Raw genomic sequence first — 12,169 nt, forward strand, 5'->3', positions numbered from 1 at the left:
ATATTTTTTTTTTTTAATTTCAGAGAGGAAGGGAGAGGTAGAGAGCGATAGAAACATCAACGATGAGAGAGAATCATTGATCAACTGCCTCTTGCACGCACCGCACTGGGGATCAAGCCTGCAACCCCAGCATGTGCCCTTGATTGGAATTGAACCCAGAACCCTTCAGTCTGCAGGCCAACACTCTATCCACTGAGCCAAACCGTCTAGGGCTGGAAGGATATTCTTATAGTCATCTTTTGATAGTAAGAATCTGGATGATTTTTAGTTTCTCTTTTATATTTTCCAGTGTTTGATTTTCCATTATATTAAGAATTTATTATTGTAGTTTTTAAAAAGCTATTTTTATTTTTTAAAGCAAAAGGAAAAGATGTTTACATATGTGAAGGTTTAGGTTCATTATAAGAAAAGGGACCTACGTTGATAAGAAAATGGGCAGGTAGGTGACGAAAGAAAGGATAGTGGGGCATATAAGTAGAAGGGGAGGCATAGGGTAAGGACATTAAGCCAGTACTTCCATTGCACAGGTCACTGGCAACAGGACTAGCCCCAAATAGCTGGGTTGTTCCTAAGAGCTGAGGATGGGGCAGTACTACATGAACATTTCTATGACCTTCAGAAGGCAGATATTCATAACCTAGAGACTTCCTGTACACGATTCTCTTTTGAGAACTATGTGACATCTTCTATGCATGTGCAAATATGCAAAATCTTTGCTGAGAAATAAACAACAATCCCAAACCCCCTGTCTATGGTAACCAGAATCTCCTGGAACAGGGCCAGAAAAAGCCATGTTTCCAACACTTCTGAGAAAACCACCGCTGCTGCTTATCAAATTAAAATGCAAAGCAGCTCACTCCAGTGTCACTGGGAACTGTCAGTAAGGGATTATGTTTCCACCCCAAGGATGCAGGTCGGCTAAACAATACCCATCTTCTAGTGCTGAGAAGGAGGGAGAAGGAGGAAAAAGATTAGGCTGGTTTCCAAATAGCAGTCCCGCCTGCTTGTTACCGTGGTAACCTCCCTTCCCAGAGCTGCTCTCATTTGTCTCTCTCTGCCTGACCTTCATGTTGCTCTGACAATAACTGAGGAGGAAAAGGTGCCCGCCTGCCAGCTAAGCACTCAAGTAGAGGGCACCGAGCAAGAAAAAAGGCACTCAAAGTCCCTCTCATTCTTGACGTGACCTCAGAGCAATTAGAGTCCTGAAAGAGATTTCTGGTGGCCTTTGTCATTTCATCCTTCCTCCCCTGCTCTCAGGGCCACCCCACTTCTCTGAAACACCCTTTTGGTGTGAGGAATCTGAGTTAGTGGGTAGGTGAGAAGTCACAAAGAGAAAAAACAAGGTATGGCAATCTGCAGAACAAAGGTAATAAAATATTAACTCAAAAATGCAGTACAGTAGTTAAGTACAGCATTTGTGCCATATGTCTAGTCAGTGGAACTGTGAAGGCAATTAAGGTACTTGGGACAGGCTAGGGCAAGCATGTCAAACTCACAGCTGATGAGTTATGAACTATGGACATAACTCTTATCTTGGGGCATGTAGCCCGAGGCCGCGAGTTTGACATGCTTGCGCTAGGGGAAAGACCCAAATACTTAATGCTTTTTATTGTTTTTCTTCAAACCTGGATATATAAAATTCAATCATTTAACAAAAAAAATTATTGAGTACCCCCTATATGGTCCTGTGCTAGACACTGGGTATGGAGTGGTAAATCAAAGAGCCTGGTAAATAAATATAAATTAGAAACTTATTAAAGAACAAACAGGGCAAGTAATAAGAGAACAATGTGAGCTACCTAGGATAGTCAGGGATGGTATCTCTGAAGAGGGTGGATTTCAGCTGAGACCTGAAAGATGAGAAAACATGAAGAACTTAGGGATAAGCAATACAGACGGAGGGAACAACATATGCATAGCCCTAAGGCAGGGTAGAACATGGCACATATTTGAGTTCCATATTTCATTTCATAGTTCTGGACACACCCATGGAAAAATGTTTGAGTCTGATGATTCTAGAAGCCTAGAAGGCACAGGGAATAGGCAAGATTGGTACAGCTAGCCAAAAAAGTATCCACTAAATTCACAGATGCTGAGTTACTAAGATATCAATCTTGATCTATGGACATAACTCTTATCCAATAGTTTAGAAAAATAAGAGCTACAACACTGGGGTCAATTCTCTGCTAAAAGGAGTCACTATCATTCCAAAAGACACATTTTTTAATAGTAGGTATGATTTCTATTAGTTTATTTTAAATGGCACCCTCAAACCTATCACACACTTTACCCCAAACCTATTTAAACTGATTTATGCTGGAGTAATGACCTTGTATAGGAATAGCAGGGCCAGGTTTAGTCCCAGTTTTCTACCATTTAGCTGTATAACCTTAGGCAAGTCATTTTACTTCTCCAAACTTCAATTTATGAAATGAAGTGATTGGACCTTATGACCTTGAAGGAGATTGTAGGGCGTTTTTCAGTTACAATTGACAGAAAACCACAGCCAAACTGACAAACTAAAAGGGAATTTAGAGGCTCTCATATAGCAAAAGAAGTCCAAGTCAGGCATCACCTGATAGAAGGGGCTCAAATAATGTTATGGAGACCTAGTTTCTATCTCTCCCTCTTTTGGTGCTATTTTCTCTGGTCCAGCTTCATTTTTAGATGGGCTCTCCCCCAGGTGGCAAGGTAGCTGTCGTAGTTCAAGTTTTACAAGCTCATAACTGCAAGCCCAGTAGAAAAACAAATTATTCTCTGCCCACTCTTCACAAATCTGAAATTCATTCTGACTGACCCAGCTTCTGGAGTTTGAGAGCCCATGACCCTTAAAATCTTCAAAAATTTTATGTTCTGTAAATATTTCAACACATCACTTCCAAGTCTTTCCCTTTTCAGGTTTTGATTTTTTAAAAACATAGTGTACATGTAATTTTTACCTGCTCAGCATCACTCTTTCCTAGAAACTTCCCTTTTCCAGTCCTGTGTTCCTAGTAAGATGGGTAATCACAGTGCCTCTCTAGTCATCCGGCACTGGAGTGGGTTCTTCTATTTATTTCTTCTCAAAAAAGCTATTGATGAAATATTAATTTTATTTCTTAAGAAGGTGGAGTTATGTTTCATTCTGTTCCTGATATAAAAAAAACCCTTTAAACCTCTTCTGCTCTTTTTTTTTTTAATATATTTTATTGAATTTTTACAGAGAAGAAGGGAGAGGGATAGAGAGTTAGAAACATCGATGAGAGAGATCGATCAGCTGCCTCCTGCACAGCCCCCAGTAGGGACGTGCCCGCAACCCAGGTACATGCCCTTGACCGGAATCGAACCTGGGACCCTTGAGTCCGCAGGCTGACGCTCTATCCACTGAGCCAAACCGGTTCGGCAAACCTCTTCTGCTCTTAAAAGTATTACATTTTTGCATCTTCCTTAAAATATTTGAATGACAGCCAAGTATTAACATGGCCACACAGCAAACACTAATTCTTATTCAATTCAATTCTGTTACAATTGAACCTACAGTTCGGACCTTATACACTCAATTCTACTACAGAAATGAGTATGGTTGGATCATCAAACCATTCGAGATTATTCTTGAATATGGGAACTTTCTTGAAGACCAACTGGAATTTTCAGATAGCAAAATGCCAGATTATCAGAATTTCCCTGTATCATAAACATGGTGTCAATTAGCTAGTAATTTAAAACACAATTTTAAATGTTTGAATATTATTCTTTTGAACAAATAAGCCATAATTTATTTGACCAATGCTGGTAGATATTTAGGTTGTCCTAATTTTCATTTGTATAAACAAAGCTGAGAGGAATAGCTTAATAGCTAAATCTCTTGCACCTGTTTCACTATTTTCTTTTCTTTTTTTTTTTTAAATATATTTCATTGATTTTTTACAGAGAGGAAGGGAGAGGGATAGAGAATCGGAAACATCGATGAGAGAGAAACATCGATCAGCTGTCTCCGGCACACCTCCCACTGGGGATGTGCCCGCAACCAACGTACATGCCCTTGACTGGAATCGAACCTGGGACCCCTCAGTCCACAGGCCGACGCTCCATCCACTGAGCCAAACCGGCTAGGGCTGTTTCACTATTTTCACAGTCTAATGTCCTACATGGGAATAGTGAGTAAAAGAGTGTGTGTGTGTGTGTGTGTGTGTGTGTGTATTTAAATTGAACCCACAACATGGGTATGTGCCCTGACCAGAAATTGAACCCACCATCTTTTGGTGTGCTGAACAGTGCTCCAACCATCTGAGCAACACTGGCCAGGGGAAAGGGTATGTATATTTTAAGACTTTTTGATATATACTACTTCATCAACTTTTAGACTTTCTAGAGTTAACTTGAATACATATTTAATATACATCATACAATATGCACTATATAGAGAGAGTTCAGTTTATCACATGACCTTATATTTATCCATAGGTAATATTCAATTGGTCCAGGCCCAATAACTTGAATTCTGGGAAGAGTCTGAGTCACTCTTAAACCAGGACAATAAAAGGCTAGATTTCTTAAAGTACAACTTAGGAGTTGAGATTTCTAATCAACAAGTAGTTTAGCAGACAGGAAAGATTTAAGTTAATAAAGTAAATGTGGGCCATGCAGAGGATGTGTATTTTCTTCTCTCCAATGTCTTCTGGCAGCTCTTGGACTTTCTAGTAAACTAGAATAATGTTTTAGCTTTTACCATAACCAGTATAATCAATCTTACCATCTCATTGTTTAACAGCATCCATCAGTTTCAGTTTTCAGTCACTTATCTGTGAATACCATCAAGAGCTTTTCAAAAGGATACTGTTTTTCCTACCAAATCTCTATAATGAACAAACCTCTTAAGTTCCAATATATAAAGGCTTTTACTAATTTTATTTATAATTTTAACCTTGTAGAAAAGAAAATCACACATTAAAAAATCCCTGGACTATTTTAGGGGAAGGTTTTGGTTTAAGAATGGATAAAGTTAGGGAAGAAAGACTTCTTCAAACCTAAGTAAATGGTGACAATAAATAGGAGGAGATAAGAAAAATGGATGTTGAAGACAGACAACTGGGTTCACATAGATCCACCACTAAGGCTGTGCAGTTTTACTAGTAGGCAAGTCATTTAACTTCTTTAAGACACAGTTATCCAATTAGTAAAATGGAAATCATTAGTATGTATCCACAGAACTACTGTGAGAATTAAATGAAATTTATAAAAAGCATTTAGCATTGTTGCCTGGCACACAGCCTGATAAATGTTAAATGCTGCAGTTTCTGTTATTATTAAACTAGAGGCCTGGTGCATGAAATTTGTGCACTGGGGGGGGGGTCCCCTCATACCAGCCTGTGCCCTCTTGCAGTCCAGTCCCCCTCAGGGGATGTCCGCCTGCCGACTTAGTCCTAATCCCCCCAGGCCTAAGCCAGCACTCAGATATCCCTCTTGCAGACCGGGGCTCTCACAGTCCAGGACCCCTTGCTCTTTACCGCTCGCCTGCCACGGAGGTGGGAGAGGCTCCCGCCACCACCACTGTGCTTGCCAGCCGTGAGCCTGGCTTCTGGCTGAGCAGAGGGGGAGGGGTGAGCGCCGCTCAGTCAGAAGCTGGCTTGCTGTTCCTTAGTGCTGGCTCTGCCCCCCCCACTGGTCGGGGAGGGGCCGATCGGCCAGGCCGGCTGGGGGAGGGGCCGTGGGAAGTTGAGGCACCGTGGTCGCGCCCCATCCCCTTTCCTGCCACATCTGCGGAAGGCTTGACACTAGTACTGGGACGCACAGCCCCTCTCCCGCCGCCTCTGTGGAAGGCACGGCACCAGGACCGGGACTGCGCAACCCCCTCCCGCCACCTCTAGGGAACCGGGGGCACCGGGACCAGGCCTGCGACGCTGCCTCTCCCGCTGCCTCTGCAGATGGAGGGGCGCCGGGACCACGATGGCTGGCCTGGCGGCGCAGGCTCATTGGCCCCACCCCCCACCCCACTGGTTGTTCAGGAAAGTCATTCTTGCCTTGGCCCTCGCAACCCCGGCTTTGTCCACAAAGTTGTCCAGAAGGACATTTGGCTGTCTGGTCTAATTAGCATATTAGCTCTTTATTATATAGGACTAGAGGCCCGGTGCACGGAAATTCATGCACGGGTGGGGGGGGTCCCTCAGCCCGGCCTGCCCTCTCTCACAGTCCGGGAGCCCTCAGGGGATGTCCTACCGCAGTCTGGCCTCCCTCTGCAGGAGGCAACTGGACCGATCATGGGAAGGCGACACCCCCATCACCCTGCTGCTGCTGTCCCACTGCTGGCCGCTGTGGCTCCCGGCCCTTGCTTCTTAGTGCTGGCCCCGCCCTCCACCCACTGGTGGGTGGGGGGCAATCTGGGGCCAGGTCGGCTGGGGGAGGGGCTGTAGGAGGTTGAGGCACAGCAGGCTGCACCCCGTCCAGCCTCCTCAGAGGCGTGGCACCGAGCCCAAGCCCACGCTGCTGCCTCTGTGGCTGCCTCTGCAGAAGGGGCAGCACTGGGACTGGGACCGCGCAGCCCCCTCTCCCGCTGCCTCTGCGGAAGGGCCCGTGCTGAGGCCTTTCCTGCGCTGCCTCTGTGAAAGGGGCGGCAGTGCTGCCTCCTATCCTGCGGTGGCGCCTCTCCCGTGCTGCTGGCCCCAGGCCCTCACAGCCGCTGTGGCTTTGTCTGGACGGATGTCCGGTTGGACGACTGGTTTAATTAGCATATTACCCTTTTATTGGTATAGATTATATAGGATGTGCCTTAGGGATTCTCCAAAGGGGCTTCATCCACTGACCTTTACCTTTAGAACAATGATTAGAAGGTTCACAAGTCAGATATCAGCAACTCTTCAGGATAAGAACAGGTCAGGATTTGGATACTAAATCATAATTTAAAATATGAGTTTCCTCCTTTTTAGCTTTCAAAGCTTATCCTTTATTTTAGGTTGGAACATGTGCACATAAGGTGAGCACACCTTTCATAATTCTTACTACAATGGAATTTACTAGTGTTCATCTGAACAAACCAAGAACAAACACAGGAAAGTCCCAAAATAACATTCTGATGTGTAGTTAAACTGCTTGTTCTATTTGGGTAGCTGAAACATTGTCCTTCTTGTACTATTAAGACTGGGAAATAGATTGCCAGAAATGCATGTAGTCTGTACAATCTTCTTCTTGTAGAACAGACTGCATAACCCACAGTCTCCCCAAGCAGATAAAACTGGTCAGCAGGTGAAAAATTGGTAATAATCCTATAATTCTCTAAGGAGTTAGAGAGCAAGGACTTAATCTCCACTTCAATGAGGCCTTTGGCTAATCACTCGCTTGAGAAGAAATAATTGGAGAAACAAATGGGTGGGACAGCTTCTAATAAGGGGGAAATGCCTACGGCAAAAATACTTGAGGGGTCTTTAAAATGATCAGAGAGGTCTCAATCTGCTCCTCCTCTACCCTCTGTAACTAGCAGACCTTAGACCTTAATTCTGCAAAGGAAGTTTCCCTGGCTCCTATTTCTCAGTTTCTAGTACCCTCAAGGCACTTTTACACATTAGCTGCAGTCACTTAGGTTCTCTCGGCTTCAGTTTCTTTATGAGATTAATAAAATGCTAGGATTTTTGTCTCTCATCTAAATTCTAATCTTGCCTAAATCCAAACTGGTATAACTGTCAGGGGGCAGCTATCCTTAACAGCACTGCTGTTAACTTGAGCTTTATAACAAGGGTATCTATCAAAATAAAAACCTCTACATTCAGACAGCATTTTCTGTACAAAAATAAAACACTGCCAAGCAGGAACCTCTTCAAAATGATATGAATGAGATAAAGGTAGCACTATTAAGTAAACCACAGTGGCTCTGAACTGACATGAAGGTTAGGGTCCAAGCATGACAGGTGTTGGAATAATCAAAATTTTTGCTTTTAAAGATCTTAAAATTGATTTTTAGAGAAAGAGAAAGGGAGAGGGAGAGAGAGAAACATTGATGTGAGAGCAGAAAATTGATCAGCTGCCTTCTGTATGCCCCCTGACTGGAAATCGAACCAGTAACCTTTTTTTAAAAAAAATATATTCTATTGATTTTTTACTGGAGCTTTTTCGCTATCTCGGCTTACTTTTTCCTGCTTTTCCACCTCCCACTTAAATTGTGATGCCCCCCCTCCCTGTTAGGCTCCACCTTGACCTTCAGAAGTACACCCTTTGGATGACCTCATTCATGTTCCTGTCTTCAACTACCACCACCCAGACTGACGTGTGACTTCCAAATCGGTATCTTCATAACCTTTTGATGCTGGGATGCCCAACCAACTAAGCCACACCAGCCAAGGCAAGAATCACAAGTTTTGAGCTTCACAGAGATATGTATATTTCAATTTTAATAAACAGTGAAATAGTTCAGATGCATTTTATCCCTCCAGCAAAGTGATATAGTCTTTCAAATTTTGAAATATTAAAATGGCCTATTTTGGTAGGATTTTCACATCTCCAGTGTTCTAGAGCCTAGTTCTAAATATATATATTTTTTTCTTTACAGGTTTTGCTCAAGATTGCTAGAAAAGATTTGAAGGCTTTCTAACCTTAAAACTGGATTGATCAGATTGGAATAAGAGATTAGAGTAAGAGAGGAGGCACATACATGTAAGAATTAGCAAGAAACTAAATAAACCAAATCACAACTGCCAGAATGAAGATACTTCTACAGATGAGAAATATTACTTTTGTATTTCTAACAAGTATATGTGCCAGAAATACATGGTTTTCAACTTAATTTTTTCCCTCATCCAATTATTCCACAAGTTTACAGAGGAACTCCTAGTAAAACTTCACTGTGTGCACCACTCTTTGCCATATTATAACAGACCAAAGTAGATGTTTCTGTTCTCTCTCAAAACTAAGGTTTTGTCTAATGGTAAAACAAAGACTTTCTTTTCTAATCTCCTGCAGAAGGAGAAAAAAATGAAGTCACATTCTAAGAAGACCTCATTTCATATACAGTATTTGAAGCCATGTGGCAAAGTACCAAGTTATTTCCTTACCATCCTGATAAGGCTAGATATTCCACTCAGAGAAAAAGTCCATATTCTCATATATTTAAGAAGGATGTTATCTTAGTACACTGTCCTTGTTTCACAGTACTCAGAAGAAGTGATATTTTGTACCTTATAAACCTTGGGGTTGACCTGGAGAATTGTTTTTTTAAATACATTTTTATTAATTTCAGAGAGGAAGGGAGAAAGAGATGGGAACATCAATGATGAGAGAGAATTATTGACTGGTTGCCTCCTGCACGCCCTGCCACAGGGGAATGAGCCCACAACCCAGCCATGTGCCCTGACCGGGAATCGAACTGTGACCTCCTGGTTCATAGGTCGATGCTCAACCTCTGAGCAACACTGGCCAGGCAGCCTGGAGAATTTTTTAACTCTCATCCCTGTATGCTTTTCGGGTTTGTTTCTTTTTAAGAACGAGAGTAGAGAAAGAAAAGGCAGGCTTCAGTACACAACATACTGATAGATGCTCACATTGTCCTTAATAACTTACTGGCCATATTTAAGACAGTATTATGTACTAACCACCATACTGGCAAAATTTCTGAAGTTGACAATTCCAAGTACTGATGAAGCAAAGCAGGTAGAAGCATGAACTGGTACAACTACATCCATAAACTGGCCTTGCCTAGTAAAGTAGCACGTGTGCACACCTTACTACCTAGCAACTCCACTCCTAGGTTGGTAACCTAGAGAAACCCTTGTATATGCACAGCAGGAGACATAACAATGTTCATAGAAGCAATGTTTGTAATAGCAAAAATGCTGAAAAGAACTCAAATGTCCACCAACAGATTGATGATACATATTTTCATATATACATACTATGGAAAAATAAAAGCAGTGAAAATAAATTAACTAAACTGCACATTTCAACATGAACAAGGAAAAAAACAAGTGACAAAAAAAGGCACGACACTGTGGTTGCATTTAAATGAAGAACAAAAACCAGGCAAAACTAAGCAAAATTATGTAGTGATACAGACAAATGGAAAATATAAACAGGAGAGTCCTATATAATAAAAGCCTAATATGCAAGTTATCTCCTCGACCGGGTGTTCGACCAGGTGGCAGGGCCAGTCGGCCAGCTGGCCAACCACGGGAACGGAGGCTCCAGCCAGCGGCGGCAGGTAGCCAGGGGAAGGGAGCCAGGGACCCTACCCGTGCACAAGTTTCATGCACCGGGCCTCTAGTGATTAATATAAAATACCAGTGGGAGATATAGAGGAAGAGGAGGTTAAAGTGAAGAAAGGGTCGGACAGGAGGTTCTAAACCTAACCTCAATTGCCCAAACTGGTTTGGCTCAGTGCATAGAACATCAGCCTGCGGACTCAAGAGTCCCAGGTTCGATTCCGGTCAAGGGCATGTACCTTGGTTGCGGGCACATCCCCAGTAGGGAGTGTGCAGGAGGCAGCTGATCGATGTTTCTCTCTCATCGCTGTTTCTAACTCTCTATACCTCTTCCTTCCTCTCTGTAAAAAAATCAATAAAATATGTTTAAATAAATAAATAAATAAATAAACCTAACCTCAAGTGTTGTTAATGCTTTTACTTCTTAAGGTGGAAAATAGATACAGGTTTTCTTTTTATTGCTATTCTTTAAACTGCACAGGATATATTTTACAGTTTAAGAAATATACTGAGCACCCACAGTTTAAGTTTGAGAAAGAGCCCTGGTCAGGTAGCTCAGTGGGTTACAACATCATCCCGATACGCATCCCAATATGCCAAGGTTGCAGGTTCCATCCTATCAGGGCACAAATAAGAATCAACTAATGAATGCATAAATACGTAGAACAACAAATTGATGTTTTTCTTTCTCTCCCTCCCCCTCCCTCTAAAATTCAATAAAGAAATAAAAAAAATAAATAAAACTAAGAAAGAAACACATTATACATGGAAGCAAAATAGTCCTTATTATCTAGTGCCTACACACTGCTACAATGAGGAAACATGCCAAGTTTTCCTGATGACCTCTTTAGGTAGTAAAGAGATGCTACTAACCACGTTAGTTTTTAGAAAAATTAAGCTTGAGACTCTACTTCCATAGTATTTTGGAGGTATAACTTTCCTTTGTAGCACTTATGCAAACTGACTATTTTTGTAATGTCTCCCTCCCACAATAAACTGAAATCTCATGAAGGAGGGTATTTCCTTCTTCAACATTCCATCCCAGGGTCTAGCACAGTGCCTGGTCATGGAAAGCAGTCAATAAACATTTTTGAATGAATGAATGAATGACTTTGAGAATCTAAGTTGGGATAACTTTTACTAGTCTCTATTTTAAAAAATTCAGGAAAATAAAACAGAACTTTCCTGAAACTCAATGTTTCATCCCTGTTATTAGGCTTCCTGAACCACTGTCCCAGAACTTAGTTATTTCAACATTTATATAACAAAGTTTACTAAGGCCCTTCTGTAAGTAGGCACTGAGTTAGGTGCTGAAAATATGGCACTGACAGGATTGATACAGTCTTATTTATCTACTAGTAACCTGGTGCACGAAATTCATGCACATTGAAAGGGAATTAATTAGAGGAACGTAATTTGGACTCACTATCTAATATCAATAAATAATATGTGAGCGTGAGGCAGTCCGCGTTTCTGAAATTCAATGACATGAATTTTAGCTATTACTTTGCCAAATAAATGGACTTTACAGATATCATTTAAAAGAGCATTCAGCTTAATATTAAAAACCCTGGCTACCAAGTCAGGTACTTTTTGCCGTTGTAAATTGTTTGCAATATCTGCCCATTTGGGGTTGCATGTCATGGTTATGAATAAATCGGGCTTGCCATACTTTGTTACAATTGCCATAGCATCCTGATACCGCTGTTGCATATTTCTGGGACTACCCTCAGAAGATGATGGAAGCATTATCATTTTACCAATCGGCACACTGTCATTTTTAGATCTAGATTTGAGGTAATCCATCAAACCACTATATTTTTCAACTCTCAACTTAGATTGGTTTACTTTGATGAAATTTATCCAATTGGCCTCCGTTTTTGAGTATGAATCCACGATAAACTGTTGAGTTAATTTTCCTGCATTTAAAATAGGATTGAACGTGTCCCTCACAGAGAGATGAAATCCATAATACTGTATTTGTGTGACTCGTGTCCTTACATTTTGTC

General features: G+C 41.7%; 1 protein-coding gene across 5 annotated transcripts in view; it reads right to left on the bottom strand.

The window, feature by feature from the left end:
- Nucleotides 1-12,169, bottom strand: part of ZNF609 (zinc finger protein 609) — a 186,659-nt gene that overhangs the window by 69,414 nt on the left and 105,076 nt on the right. Inside the window, exon 1 of one of the 5 annotated variants that reach the window (XM_014535460.1) lies at nucleotides 1,800-1,868. The exons of the other annotated variants lie outside the window; for them this stretch is intronic. The gene's annotated coding sequence lies outside the window, so the exon portion shown is untranslated. Of the gene's footprint in view, nucleotides 1-1,799; nucleotides 1,869-12,169 lie in introns of those variants that run through there. 5 annotated transcript variants of the gene reach the window in all.

Source organism: Myotis brandtii, unplaced genomic scaffold (genome assembly GCF_000412655.1).
Source record: "Myotis brandtii unplaced genomic scaffold, ASM41265v1 scaffold144, whole genome shotgun sequence".
Classification (NCBI taxonomy): Eukaryota; Metazoa; Chordata; class Mammalia; order Chiroptera; family Vespertilionidae; genus Myotis; species Myotis brandtii.